This window comes from Pelophylax lessonae, assembly GCF_965119305.1.
Source record: "Pelophylax lessonae genome assembly, chromosome: 12".
Taxonomy (NCBI): domain Eukaryota; kingdom Metazoa; phylum Chordata; class Amphibia; order Anura; family Ranidae; genus Pelophylax; species Pelophylax lessonae.
In genome coordinates this window covers 101,550,410-101,564,772 of record NC_138779.1, presented here as the reverse complement: position 1 = coordinate 101,564,772, position 14,363 = coordinate 101,550,410, and the positions used below count along the sequence as shown (strand labels likewise).

Genomic DNA, 14,363 nt, shown 5'->3' with positions numbered 1-14,363 from the left:
AAAACAGACACTTTATTAAAATGTCAACAAATCACTACTTGCATATTCAGAGTGCTTGTTGTGCAGCACTCTGACTTCGCTTGATAAATCAATGCAGTATGTTGCCTTCGTGACACCAGCCACTTGTCTGCAATTCCTCCCTCTGGGTGCACTCACAGTACCATCCTCCTTGCCGCTCCCCTATGCGTTACACCACAGGGTTACGTGGCTTTCTCAGTGGGATTCTATTGGAAGGTAGTTAAGTGCTCTTTTTATAATGTGTCACATACTAGCTATAGGTTGCTCGCAAGGGGGCCTGATTGTTTAATAACCCTCTAAACTACCAAAAAAGGTGGGCCTAACTTGGGGATCCAGTACATTCAGTGCTATTTGGTTTCTCAAGTTTTGTGTTCCCCTAAAAATAACCTGCAGGTGTTCAGGTAAATTTGGACCTAAGACACCGTCATTTATAAGAATCGGCTAGTGTCTTCTAATTATTTTCTTAAAAGCAGAATGTTGACATGAGAGAATGGTAAAGAAAGCCAAACCATAGTTACCAGAACCCCTACTGGGGCGACTATTATCCATAATCAATCGCTTGCGGTCTTGACTCCCTACTTCCTGTATGATGTTATTGAGGTCAGACTTCCTATATCCCATTGCCAAAAATCTGGTTTTCAAAATGGAAGCCTCACTCCACTAATTGTCAATATAGGTGCAATTATGCCTAAGGCACACAAATTGTCCTTCAGGGACTGCTGACAATCATGAGGAATGGTGACAGGGCTCTCTTCATGGCTGAGCACTATCCCCCTATCATTATAGTTCAAAAAGTTTTAAAAGAATTCTACCGAGTCACTATCCCCATCCCAAATTAAGAGGATGTCATCTATAAAGTGTTTCCAAAGAATTCATTCTGGACACTTCTCCTGCAGGATGGCATCCCCTTCCCACTTGGTCATGAAGAGGCTGGCCATACTGGGGGCAAAATTAGCCTCCATGGCCACACCTCTTCTCTGTAAGTAGTATGAACTTGTGCCAAATAATTATGGGTAATGAAAAATTGTAATAGATTCATAGTAAAATTCTTTTGAGTATCAGAGATTTAGAGATCTCTGATAGTCGGCTTTAGAAAAGTACACACACAGCCAGGCATGTGTTAAAAGCACATGTTTGCAGCAGTTAAAAATCGAAACCCCTAGCAAGTAACTGGGGATTCAGATTTTACCGCCCACCCTATCCTGGAGCTGTAAGGTGGCAGCCTAAGCAGCCTTATGGTGTCAATGGCCCCGAGTGGAGAAGAGTTACTTCAAGTGGAAGATTCTACTTACTTATAAAAGCCCTCCCAACTGTACCAAAATCTAAAAGGACAAGTTTTGACTGGAGTTTGGTTTTAATGTAATTTGTGGTGGTTGAGATACTTTTAGGGCTAGTTCACCTTAGTGTTGTAAATATGAAATCCTTTCCTTTCTATTTACTAATGCTAGCAGCATAAGGATTAAAAATGGCCAATGTTGATTGAGAGGGTGAAGTTCCACTTTAAGGTTAAAAAATGTTTAAACTTAAGAACCACCTTAAGCTCCATGATGCTAAATTTCACATTGGCTACACATGATATGGTCATTACTGGTTGATTAATCAATCACATGAGACAAGCATAAATAATAAATTCTTTATTTGTACATTTATTGACTGGTCTTTTCAAGGCAGTGCATTTGCATCATTTTTGATGAAATATATATTTTTTTTCTTTCCAGCCATAGGAGATGATAGTCCTTCAAGTGTACTGAACAGGTATGGTCTTCATCTAATGAAAGAGAAAGCATCTTTCAGAACCAATGAGTTCATTGTTTCAGTCCAGCAGTTGAAAGGTAGGTGACGATAAACGGAATTTAGTGAATTGTGTTTATACGACATATGTTGGCAAACTGAACAACAGTCGTTCCCAAGCATGAAGAATATTTTAATTTATTTTTTTTGAAATGGACCAAAAACAGACCAGATAATTGGATTAGACACGCGTGAGATGCTTCTTAACACTCCTGGAGATAAAGAAAAAAAATATCTGTGTTACCAAGACCATGTATTTTGTATAAGACTTCAACACCTTGTTTGGTATATTTTACGGAGATCTAAGGCCACAGCAAACATTTTCATTTTATAACATCAACATTGTGATAACAATCCAAATAGTTATTTTTGACAATCCAATTTAATATTACCCTATAATAAATACTTTTTTCATGTTTTGAGTTCTCCCTGTCTCCTGGCCATTTCTGTCCACAACTTCTTGAAATCCCTGCATGCTTTGCAGCTTCTCCTCTGCTGTTTACTTCCCAATTCTAAGGACTACATATCCAATGGTACCTTGCTGCCTGCAAGCAGTGATTCCTGTACTGACTTCAACTCCTGAAGCTCCTCCTCTCAGGACCTCTGTAGTTCAGAAGGCAGGCTCTGTGAAATGTGTGACACAGCAGTGCCTACTTACAGGACATAGTTAATATGTGTCACAGAATTCAAAGAATTAAATGTTTAGGGGTCTTCACAAAGTAAGTTTACAAGGAAATCAATATACAACTTAAAATTTTGACCATAGATACATTTAAGGCATGTATTTGTTTTGTGAAAGCGGTACTAAACTAGGGCAGATTCACACCACATGCAGTCCAATGCGGGTTTTTTTCTGCAGTAAAAATGCATGATTAGCAGGTTATATTGTTTCCATTGGCATAGTTCACACCAGTGCGGTCAGTTCCAGTACGTTCCTGTCCCAGAAAAAAAGTAGAACACGCTGCATTTTTTCTGCACTGAACTGTACTGGAATGCGGTAAACCGCATCAAAAACACACTTAAACGCATCAAAAATGCACATGTCTATTACAAGTGAAGATGAAGAAGTGAAGAAAAAGATGGTAAAAAATGCATTGAAACTCATCAAAAACACGTAAGAAACGGTCATGCATAAACGCATCCAGAATGCTTCCAGACTGCATTTCTATGGTGTGACCCTGCCCTGAAACTAAAAAAAAAAAAAAAAAAATTATATATATATTCTTTCTGCAAGGTAAAGGCATAATACACTAATATGCTAGACCTCAGTCTAGTGCATCCGGGCTGAATGTTGGGCGGCATCGGCTGGTTCAATAGAAACCAGCCAACATTCGGCCCGTGGTGGTGTCGGTACATTGGGGTGTGCACCTCAAAGCCCAAACACATGCACGTGTGATGGTGTCAGTAGAGCAGTGGATGGTGTCAGTACTTTAGGGTGTGCACCTCAAAGCCCAAACACATGCATGTATGACGGTGTCAGTAGAGCAGTGAATGGTGTCAGCAGGGCAGAGACTGGTGTCAGAAGTATTTTTTTACAGTATTATTTTGTTGTTAATTATCTTTTTACAATTTTTTAGGAGACATTAGGGGGCTTTGCTGAGATATCAAGGGTAATCTGTGCCACACAGGGTGATTGGGTTGTGCCCAGGCACAATAGGCACACCCCATGTGCACACCTAAGTTTGTTTTGGATACAGTAATCACAGTAAGGAAGGATTGTTCCTCGTTCCCACAGGCATTGAAAATAAGCAGTTAGATTGCATTTTTACAGCTGCCCAGCCGTTTATTAACGCAATCAAAATTGTTAAAGCAGGGAGCAGATAGAGGTGTACACACGGCAGCATTAGTGTTACTATGTGTCGCAGCGAGGCAAAAATATTGCTCTCTGCACAGTTCAGCAGGTGTTGATGATTTGCATGTGCCTCCATTCACTTCTACTGAAAAGTGCTACAAACTCACAGTATACATCATAGGCACCATCATGGTGCGGTTGCAAAGCATCAAAAGTGTCCACTAACATTGTAAAAAGTAATATCTCACAGAGCTTTGAGGAGTGTCCCTTGATGTGACTTGAACTCCTGTGCAACGCGTTTCAAACATTCCCAAAATGCATATTAATTTTATACTGTTAAGGCGCATTAAAGGCTGCTTTAAAATGTAACTAAAAACTTTTTCCACACTAGATCCTCACTAGGTTACCTAAAAATCAAATAGTTTTTCTATGTGCTTCGTTCACACTGCAATGCCAGCTGGAAGGTGCAGTGTGATGAGCTGCGGTAAAATGCAGACATGTAGCATGGTGTCACGGTACACTGAGAGGCACCACATGTCACCAGACAGCGGCATAGTGCATGGCTGGGCAGAGACATGAATGAAATCTTCTGTTTGGGTCACAGCTGGGATTCTCCTCACTTTGGAGAGCTTTTTCTTTTTTACTTCCTATTGGCTCCGCGGGACAGGGAGGGAAGGGAGTTCTCCCTTTTGCTAGGTTTACACTACTGCAATCTGATTTTCTTTCAATTTTCACAGCAATTATGTAGCGCAACTAGGTTGTGTTTTGGATGTGGTTTGCATATTCTATGGGGCCAAAATCACGCTGGAATCGCACCGAAGTAGTACAGGGCCCCTTTTCAAAAATCATGCCATGCTGCGCTGCATTGCTGTGAACGGGTACAATTGAAAACAATGTGGCTTCCATTGTCATTGATTTTGTGCAACTCAAATTGCGTCTGAAATCGCACCAGCATGAACCAGGCTTAAAAGAACAGAGGTAGCAAAAAATAATAATAAAAAAAATTGTAATAATTTGATAGGGGTTCTAATCCTTTCCTATTATGTTTTAAAACTGCAAAGAAAAACAGAAAAAAGTTTTGACTTTACCTACATTTTATCCACTTCAGGACCGGCAAGTTACACCCCCATTCCTGCCCAGGCCATTTTTCAGTCCTCAGCATTGATACTTTGACTTACAATTACTCGATCATGTAGCACTCTACCCAGTGCCATCTTAAGAGCATAAAAGGGCCCCGGGCAATGCAGTGCACTGAGGCCCTGCCTACACAAACACCCACGAGAACAAAAATGCAAATTATCGATAAGGCTATCTTTATTGCTACAGTAGTGCCAGGCTAATGACAGCTTCCAAGTTGGGCGGCTGGGTCCGTGAAAACACACACGGACGGAAGTCAGACTCGACTGTCCTGTGTGTGCCCGTTCCCATGGAGGCGGACAGGCATTCCTGCAGTTGTGGGCTCTCCCTCCATGGCCCAAGTGGCCTGACAGCAGCGCAGGGACGACAGGCGCTTGCCATCTGCTAAGTTCGGTGGTGGGATGCACACGGGAATCAGGACTAATGCTTGGCTGGGGCGCTGGGCAGGTGGGGCCTCCCGGACAACTGCCCAGTGTGCCCATTCGGTAAGATGGCCCTGACTCTACCCAAATTTATTTTATATCATTTTCTTTTTAGACAGAAAAAGCTTTTTGGTTGTATTCATTTACCACTGGAGTTTTTATTTTTTTACTACAAAATGGAAACAGAACTTTACATTAAAAAAAAAAACTCTGTTTCTTGTATAAAAACACATCAAATATAAATGCAGGACAGTACAAACTTCCCCAAAATTATCCCTTTTTTAAAAGTGGACACCCTGAGGTGATCTAGATTTTTGCCACAATTTTCTGAAAATAAAGAAAAATTCTGGTATTGTAGGGGTTAAAAAAAATTAAGGTGTGTCTAACCCTTAAAAGTCACCCACTTAAGTTAAGTACAAGTCTTCTGTTATTAGTAGATGAAAGTAACCTAGGGGATTAAATTGCATGCAATAGCTAGATGTCATGGATCAACCCAAAACACTTTAGCTTGCCCCCCTCCCCAAAACAATCCTGCGATTAATTGCAGTCCGTGGCAAATAAACTCCCCTTCCCAAAACAATCCCATAATCATTGGTGGTAAGTGGAGTTTTAAAGCCACTCACCCTTCATCAGTGGTAGTTAGCTGTACATCAAACCCCCCCCCCCCCCCAAAACAATCCCGCAGATATGTTGGTCAGTGGCATTATACCCAAAAAGCAATCCCACAGTAATTGATAGTCAATGGTATTTTAAACCATCAATTAATTCAATAAATTCTGTGTACTTTCCTCTTTTTTAAGAGGGAGGTCCGGGCTCAACAATGCAAACAGTACCACATTCTTTACATTGGTGTTCACTGTGATTGGTCATTACCGTGATCACATGGTACAAGCTTCTCCAGTCAGCACTGTGATTATTATAACCTATGTTCTGCGCTGTCTAATGACAGTGGGAGCAGAAGCTTTGTTTATGCACCAACCTAAACAGGAGGGATGTACAGGTACAGTCACCAGCCCTAGTAAAGGTGCCATCTTCCAGTTTAGTTACAACAGCCAAATGAAAAGTGAGGAGTCTCTCTATATCACTCTATATTATATAACCTGACAGAGCTTCTAACCCTTCCCCAGTCTATCCAAAAAACATTTTTTTCCCCATTTTAATATATTGAGAAATCTTACCACCAACAGTGCATAGGCTGAAACACCCATTGTTACAGCACCTCTCAGATACACCACATTGTATATCTTGTTGACATTGGTTCCGAACCTTAACATATTGACAATTACGGCCACTAGGTGGGGGGCATCCTGCAAGAAAGTGAAAAAAAAAAGCAAACATAAAAAAAAAGTTCCTTTTGCACACCAGAGGATATACATATTTATATGATCAAATGTATTCCAAATAAGAATCCATGCAGTTAACAATTGAAACAGTCATACAGTGACTACAAAAACAGAAGCCATCATAATGTTTTATCTACTGTCCTGGGATTTCATTATCCACATGTAGCACATTCTAGTGTGCTACTAGTGTTTGTGCAGGCAAATTTAAGTTATGACTCATGGTTAGTTTGTGAGTCTGAAACTGGGTCAGGGTTACTGCAGGTCAGGCTGGATGGCTCTATAGAGGCAGATCTCTGGTACCTCCCCTGGATCTGGAAGCTGGTAGAAGCTTCTTGAAGCTAGAGGGCAGTGGCCATGAGGGCTGATCTGCATACTTGGGGGAACTTGGCCAATCCCCCAAGCAGAGTGTCCTGGCAGGGTGGCTAGGTCAGCTCCTAAATTTGAGAGAGGCATGCCAGCAGGGGAGTCGGGTGGAAGATGGAGTGCTGGGGAGTATGTTGGGGGGTCCTAGTAGGGACCCCTGGGTCTGGGGAGGGGGGGGGGGGGCTCTGCCTCCAGGCTGGACTCATACTGGCTTAGGAAGATTCAGACAGCATTACTGTTTGAGAAGGAATCTTGCCTAAGGAGCAGCAGGGAGCATTGAGGACAGAGTGAGTACATCAGAATACCCGGGGATTCATAAGTGGAGAGACTGCCACAAGTAGCAAGCTTTCAGGGGGACAGCACTGTGCTTAACCCTGCCTATCCCTTGCCCTGGGAGATCTTCAGAGCAGCCAGGTGGGCTGGTGGACAGGCAGTCAGGAGGGCTGGCAATTCCTGCAGGAAGTGGACCTGGAAGCAGTTCTACAAAGGAGAGGAGATACTCCTGTATGCAGCTTACAACATTTTGTGCAGTTTTAAAGGGGTTGAGAGCTCCTAGTCCTCAAGGGACTTTTGCTTTTGATCACTAAAGACTGTTGGAGTCCAGGAGGGAGAACAATCCAGGATTTTGTATATTGGAAGGATGTTGTCCCTATCCATTCAAGCTGGGCATCCCATAACCCCTTTACCCCATCCAAGTTATTACCCCTAATAAAACAATAAAACCATGCTCCACAACTGTTTTCTTGTGTCCTGATGTGAGAGGAAAATGCTTGTTGTCTGGCTGTCCAGGAGTAGGAGTTAGCAGCAGCCCTAGCAGACACATTAACAGCAACAAGATTAATGTATTTTCTGGTATGTAAAGGAAATAGCAGAGAGCAGTAGAGAGTGGTTGCACCCAGATCATTTAGTGAGTACTTGGGAACTCAGCCCAGTACAGCACAAAGAGCCCTTTGTTCATTAGCACTGATCTGCTTGCAGGCAAATTGACAGGTAAGTAAGCATGGATGGCTTCATTGAACTCAACGCAGAGTTTGTGCATCTAAACTGCTCACCTGCCATTGCATGCCTGTCAAAATAAGGAACAGCGGCTGTGTCTGTACAGAAAGAAAAGATTTGCTAGGGATAGGTATGAGATGTTGCGAAGTGAGATAGATATACAGTACAGATGGCGGAAGTTGAGGAGTGTAGTGGAGCAGCCAGGAGAGCTGAGAGCAAGGACCTGATGAGGAATTTATAGATGTGCCAGACAGAGGGATGACATGTTGTGAAGGAACAGACATAGCTTGTAAGAGAGGAGTGTAATGAGTGTCTTAAAGGGGAACTTCGCCCAAAAGGGGAAGTTACATTTTTCTGTCTCCTCCCCCCTTCCTCTACCACCTCCAGTGAGATCATTAAATCCACTAGACGTTCTTCTCTTCCCCTCCCTGCCCCCAACCTTCTGGGACACATCACCAGTTCCAGAAGGCTACGGGACCATTCACAAAGATCAGCATGACTCACGCATGCTCAGTGGGCAGCTGGCTGTGAAGCCATATAGAGTTACAGCCAGCTGCCCACAGTTAACATGCCAGCTTGGGGGACCCGAAGACTAGTGAGGAACCAGTTCAGGTGAGGACATCGCTGGTTTCTTGGACAGGTAGGTGTCCTTTTATTAAAAGTCAGCAGCTACAGTATTTGTACAGTATTTACCGCTTTAAATAATGGACTGTCAAGAATTAGGAAGTAGCTGTTCCAAGAAGAACACTTTCATTACAAGTGGACACAGGTTGTAGAAGATAAATATTATAGTGTAGCAGTTAGGAAAATAGAGAGCAAGCATTTGAGAAAATGTTGAGAGTTAGGTCAGGTAGAAGGATAATATGGCTACATAGGCTTTGGTTTCTGGAGGTCAGGAGTATAAAAAAGGCAGCCAGGAGAAAGAAAAGTTAAAGTAGTATTCCAGCCTCAACCTAATTAGCATTAAAACTGTTGACTCCCCCCTCCTAAACCCTATGATAACCAACATACTGTATGTAAGAAAACATGCTTTGTTGTAAAAGTGCTCTCTCCTCTCGCCTGTAGCTAACCTGGGCTGACACAGAGGAGATCATGTGACTGGATGGGAGCAGCCTGAAAATAGGTAAGTTTATACATCTTTATTTCATAGGTTAGTCAGAATAGGTGTTAGGAGGGGAAAGGGAGCATATTTAGAGTGGTTAGCTTTTGCCTGAAACTCTACTTCAGGGTCCGAGGATAAGTTGAGAGCTGTTTTAGGATAGACAGACCCAAATTTCATTTATACAAGTTTCCAGTTCAATAAAATATTGAAACAATAAGCTATAGATTCTGGAATATCAATAATCAAGACTACTATTATGGTTGTTTATAAAAATTGTTTTTCAAGGCCCAATTAAAGTCAAAGAATTAGATATTCAATCAGACACACCATGTAATCAGACACACCATATGTCTAAATAAGACTGCGCAGTCCAATAAGAACCAGAGTTTGGCCACAGAGCCACTTGCTTATCTAACAGACGTGGTCAGACACACCTCATTGCTTCCCTTGCACAACAAGCCTTTTTAAGGATACTTGTGAAGAAGGGTGTGACTAGAGATGTATTTGATCAGTCTTTCTCAACCTTGGTTCTACTGAGGTTACTAGAAGTTCCTTCAGCAGTGGGCAGGGGCAGATTGATCTCCTGTCTAACCCTCAATGTAAGGGGGCACTACATCGACCACCAGTGTAATGGGGTCTTTCTCCCAGTAAATATTAATGTAAGGGCACTTCTCCCACTGGTGACCAATGTAAAGAAGCACCACATTGACCACCAACGTAAGTGGAAACTACTCTCCTGAATGTAAAGGGCCACTACAATTGTTAATGTCTGCATTTCTCTTCTGGCCAATATTATTATTATTTTGGTTTGTAATTATTACTGAATATAATTTAATCATAGTACAGGGGCTGCTAAAAAATGATATGATCTACCATTAGCTGTAGATATAACCATTCTTAACAGGGGTTCCCCGAAACATGAAAATTACTTCAAGGGTAGCTGTTGGGTGAAGAGGTTGAGAAAGGTGATGTTAGATATTTACACAAGGTAGAACTAAACAGAGATCCTCCATAATAATGGTACCCATCCTAGTCCCATCCTAGTAAATCTGGTGATATACTATTAAAACTGTATCAAATTCCTGCTGAATCAGCCAAAATTCGAGCTATGGGTGGCCTCGTCGGCACCACCCAGCTCAACAAGTCAATTTTTCAGTTGTTTTTTGTCAAGGTTGCTGGGTTGAAAATTGTCACCCAAAGAATGATTTTATCTAATTAGCAGCCATGACAAAACAAATAGAAAGAATGGATATTTTCAGTGGAGACACAAACAGCAATATAAACCTGACAGGTTGTAACCCTTCAACACTCTACTCAAAATGTAAAAAAAAGAAAAAGGTTCGGCTTTAGATACATTTTCAGGATGAATAAACTATCCCTATGGCCATAAATGCTGCCATTTTCCTTCTACTTGGATGAGTGGCAAATCATCATTATCATTGCAGAACGAGCCCTGTTGAACATGACTATCTATTTACGTATACACCATGACATGAACAAATGAGAAGCAAGGAGGACAGAAAGCAAAATAATGAGTTTAAGACAATATATATCTGTTAATGCTTACCTGGCTTTCCTATAAAGAACCCTGAAGTCTCTAAATGAAGAGTGGCAATAACACAGAGGAGAAGCAGGTATACCAGTGGTCTCATTTTGGCTGAGTTGTATACTGTATGTACTATAATAAAATCATGAAGCAGTATTTATACTCTACTACATGACAGAAATCAGGGAGTTGTCTGGATCCTACAAAAATGAGCTTTGCTGTTTTCTCTCAGTACTCCACCTGCACATTGTGCAATAAAAAAAATACTGCATTAAAAAAAACAAAATATGTAAATGATATACAATGTTTAACAGAAAAAACTTTTTTTGTATTTAAACAGCATATAATTACAATGTGAAGACATCAGGAGACACCCACCTCATCTAACCTGTTAATAGTGAATGAAAAGAGTGTCTATCACACCCTTCTCCACCCTAATTTACAAGTAGAAAATAAGGGTGAGGTTAATAAAAGTGGGAGCTTATCTAGGTCAGATTGCCAACCAGGTGATGCCCAGATAAATGGCACACATTGTTATTCTAAACGTTAATGAAAATCAGATTAGTACTTGAGAGCTCAAAAAACTGCAAATTGTGGTAATCATGGAGAACCTTGCATAAAAACTGATATAAATAACATCAACATAACTTAATGTCTGCAATCCCATTTAAAGGCTTAGCAGTCACTCACAGAAATAATTTTAGGAAAAGTATTAGCCTCCTGACTCCACCCTAAAGTCTCCCTTTACCTAATTGATTAGGTCCTACAGCCCCAGAGATTCTGCTATTTGCTCTGAAAGAGTAACCTCATATGACCTGACCTAAAGTATACAGGACAGACGGGAGAGGGGTACAGCCGAGATTGGAAAATCCAAGAGACCCAACTCAAATATACAAAAACCCGCAATCTTGTAGCTGGAAGAGCAATTTATCAGGATCCTTATTCTTTCTCATCATCCAAGCTGCACATATTTTAATAATATAATACCCCAACGTTTCATACTCCTGATATGTGCCTGCTGTGCCATGTACTTGTATTAAAAATTATTGATGGGCCGAACACCCCACTGTTCAGTTCGCACCAGAACATCTCAAACAGGAAAAAAGTTCTAGCAAAAATGCAAACTCTATTAAAGTCTATGGGACACGATCATGAAAATCAAAAGTCTTTTATGTTTTTATGCAATTTATTGCCATAAAAAGTGTATGGGGACCCGGGTACTGCACTGGTGGACATGTATCAATGCAAAATTTTTTTTTTTTTTTTTAAACAATCGTTTTTACAGGAGAGATTTAGGATGTGACGATTGGTATAGGCGCTACCTTAAGGTGATTGGATAGTACAGTGCCACAAACTGGCGTGAGTGAAATTATTAGTGAGAAATAAAGCATAAAATAAATATCAAATTTTCGTGTGTTGTAACAATATACATGCAACATTCTTCTAAAGATGATGCTGGATGAGAAGGCTAAAAGGCAATCTTTAGAAGAATGTTGCATGTATATTGTTACAACACACGAAAATTTCCTCCCCTGTCACTTGGTCACTTTTATACACCTGCTTTATGACACACATTCTTATCCAGGTTCCTCAGTTTGCTCTGCCAAACACAATAATATAGCAAGCAACTGGACCTATTTTTCAAAATCCCCCCCTTTTCAATACCAACAATTCTTTTTTAGTAACATTTGTAATGCCCTTGTTTGCATAAACACATCTCCTCTCTTCCATATGGACCAGGGGCCCCCCTTCCCCCCTTCCTTCTGAGATGTGTACTAAATCATTTTTATATATATATATATAATTTTTATATATTTTTTTATATATATTTTTATATAAATTTGAGTCTTTAATTTTTAACAGTCTTCTAATAGTTTTACACATTTTTTACCAGCTATATACAAGGTTCTGGACACGGTTCCCACAATTTTTTATCCAGGCTTCCGGGATTTTATCTATATGTGCTGGTTAATTTTAAATTTTTCGTTTTTGTTTTTAACTTTTATTTTTTATCTTTCTCCACATTCGGTGTCTTGTCATTTTTTAATTTTTAATTTTTAATTTTTAATTCTTCACTAATAAAATATGTTTAAAGCAAATCCACAATGAAAGGATCATGCTATACTCGTTTACACAAAGTGATCGGATATGATGATACATGGCCGTTCCCCTGCACATCCATAGCTGAAGCCGATGGAGGAGTAATATGGCTTCCGGAGAGGGAGTAGAAAGATGGCGGTGTTGATCTGTCCCCTCTGTTGCTTGGATACGGGTGGCTATAAAATGACCGGGAGTGCGCCCAGTTGACGTCCCTCTGACGAAACGTGTAGGGCGGAGTCTCGTACGTCACAACGTCACTTCCGGTTAACGGCCGTGGAACGCGTAAGCATCCCGGCGCGAACCATTTTTTCTGATCCTGATCATCTTAACGATTGAGTGTACAGCGTATTTCCACCACTGCATATATTGTTTATTCACAATGGGGCCTTTTCTCTGTTTGAGCACCTAGAGCAAGATCACCGGCTCGTTGCTCCCCCCGCAACGGAGGAAGGATCCCCCTAAACCACATATTGACTGTGGATTGTAAATAGGTCGTATGATTGAGACGCCACCTAGTGGCGAGTTTGGATTTCACATAGCAGCATTTTCTACTATTTAATCACATTACGTGTGGCACACATATCAGGCATTTGTGACCTGGAAAATACCCCTATGGTTGTGGGAAGGTCCTTTATCTCACATCTTGTCACAATATTTATGTATTTTGATTCTCACATACCACTATATATTTTTTGGCTGCTGATTTGGATATTTTTTATAGTTTGAATAAACACATTTGTTTATTTATCATGCACTAATTTCTCAATGAGTTTTTACTCACAATAGCTGGTGATACCTTGATATTTATTTTATGCTTTATTTATCACTAATAATTTCACTCACGCCAGTTTGTGGCACTGTACTAGCCAATCACCTTAAGGTAGCGCCTATACCAATCGTCACATCCTAAATCTCTCACTTTCACCCTTGCACTTAAGGGTTGATTGGTGGCAGCTTACACCTTTTTTCTTAATTCACACTCTCTTCATATTTAACAATCCATAGCGCTGGTCGTTTTCCTTTAAAATCGTTTTTACAGGAGCAGTGAGTTTAATAATGCTAAAGTGAAACAATAAAAATTAAAATTCCTTTAAATATAGTGCCTGGGGGGTCCCCTTAATGTGCCTGTAAAGTGGCCCATCTGTGCGATGTGTGGAGCCAGCTGCAGCAATACTGACATTACTATAGGAAAAAATGTCATTTAAACTTGCTCACGGCTGTAATGCATTGTCAGCTCCCGGCAATACAGATTTAAAAAAAAACTGGAAAAAAAAACGCCCCCCCCCCCCCCGTCCATACCAGGCCCTTCAGGTGCTTTAAAAATGGCGCCCGGCCGAGCTTGTACGAGCGTTCCCGAGCCCGGCAGGTATCGGAAAAGCGCATGCGCAGTTACGATGTCCGCCTGGCACCATTTTGTTACGGGCACTGGCTGCCCGTAATGGCGGGTATTTACGGGCAGCCTGATGCAAAACTGATTTGTCAGGACTTGTCCCGCCAGAGTAAATTACCCGGGACAGGGTCCTATTTGCCAGGACTGTCCCAGCAAAAACGGGACAGTTGGCAGCTATGCGCAACACACTATCCACTAACTACCTGCCTAACCTCTATTATCACACACTATACACGGCTGCCGTGTAAGCAGCCTTGTATGGTGTGGAGCGTGCCTTGTATGGTGTGGCCATGATTGGCTAAAGACACCTTGCCTTTGGCCAATCATGGCTCTGACAGGACATTGTGCTATGATTGGCCAAAG

General features: G+C 41.2%; 1 long non-coding RNA gene across 1 annotated transcript; it reads right to left on the bottom strand.

The window, feature by feature from the left end:
- Positions 1 to 1,637: 1,637 nt before the first annotated feature.
- Positions 1,638 to 10,677, bottom strand: LOC309567915. Its single transcript, XR_014225971.1, has 3 exons — positions 10,532 to 10,677; positions 6,339 to 6,467; positions 1,638 to 2,021 (listed from the first exon to the last, which is right to left on the bottom strand). It is a non-coding gene; the product is annotated as an uncharacterized lncRNA (long non-coding RNA).
- Positions 10,678 to 14,363: the final 3,686 nt, after the last annotated feature.